The sequence below is a fragment of the Myotis brandtii genome, unplaced genomic scaffold (genome assembly GCF_000412655.1).
Source record: "Myotis brandtii unplaced genomic scaffold, ASM41265v1 scaffold112, whole genome shotgun sequence".
Taxonomy (NCBI): Eukaryota; Metazoa; Chordata; class Mammalia; order Chiroptera; family Vespertilionidae; genus Myotis; species Myotis brandtii.
In genome coordinates, this window is record NW_005353838.1 from 2,918,996 (window position 1) to 2,919,707 (window position 712).

Genomic DNA, 712 nt, shown 5'->3' on the forward strand with positions numbered 1-712 from the left:
GGGTGTAGTCCAGGCCCTGCGCAAACCACCTACGCTCTCCGGCCTCGGCGTCCTCCACTGTGAAAGTTTGTCCTGCCAGACCCAGATGCCACCAGTTCTCTGGAACGCTAACACCGCCCCAAAGACCTAAAATCTCCCCAGGGACCCACAGGCGTCTCGCTCAGCCTCGCCGCTGCCCACCCAGGCCCAGATTCACAAACAACAGGACGTGCGTTCAGACACTGGCCCCACACCCCCTCCCCCAACACACATCCGCCCCAAATCCACCTCTCTCACCTTCTCCGGGAGGCCTGGGCCTCGCCGCCCTCCCCGCACAGGACCTGGACCGACCCCAGATAACCGCCAGGCTGCAGACCCACCTCCCTCTGCCGCGCCAACTTCCCAATTTCAAACCTACCGCGCCCTCTGCCTCCCAACTTCCAGTGCCTGCTCGCCTTCTGATTGGCTGGTAGCATAGGTTTTCAATGAAGGGATTGGTTGATGTAGCCACGCCTCTCTGATTCTCGCGGAAAAGATGGGGGAAAGGGCATTCTGGGATTTGTAGTTCTTTTTTGAGCGCTCGCCTCATTCTCAGCTTGGCTTAGGAAAGCATTAATAGTTCCTGGGGGACTCTCCCTAGGACGGGCCATTCATCATTTTAAAATAAAGGTTTCTGCAACAAATATAAATATCGAACTTTAATTGTATTCTGTTACCAAGTGTATACCCTCTT

The 712-nt window shown here is 55.6% G+C and overlaps 1 protein-coding gene across 3 annotated transcripts in view; it reads right to left on the bottom strand.

The window, feature by feature from the left end:
* The window catches only part of SPC25 (SPC25, NDC80 kinetochore complex component), a 7,924-nt gene extending 7,542 nt beyond the window's left edge, over window positions 1-382 (bottom strand). For 2 of the 3 annotated variants that reach the window (XM_014545465.1, XM_005857540.2), the window contains exon 1: window positions 277-382. The gene's annotated coding sequence lies outside the window, so the exon portion shown is untranslated. The remainder of the gene's footprint in view (window positions 1-276) is intronic. The other variant, XM_014545462.1, reaches the window with a different exon arrangement.
* Window positions 383-712: the final 330 nt, after the last annotated feature.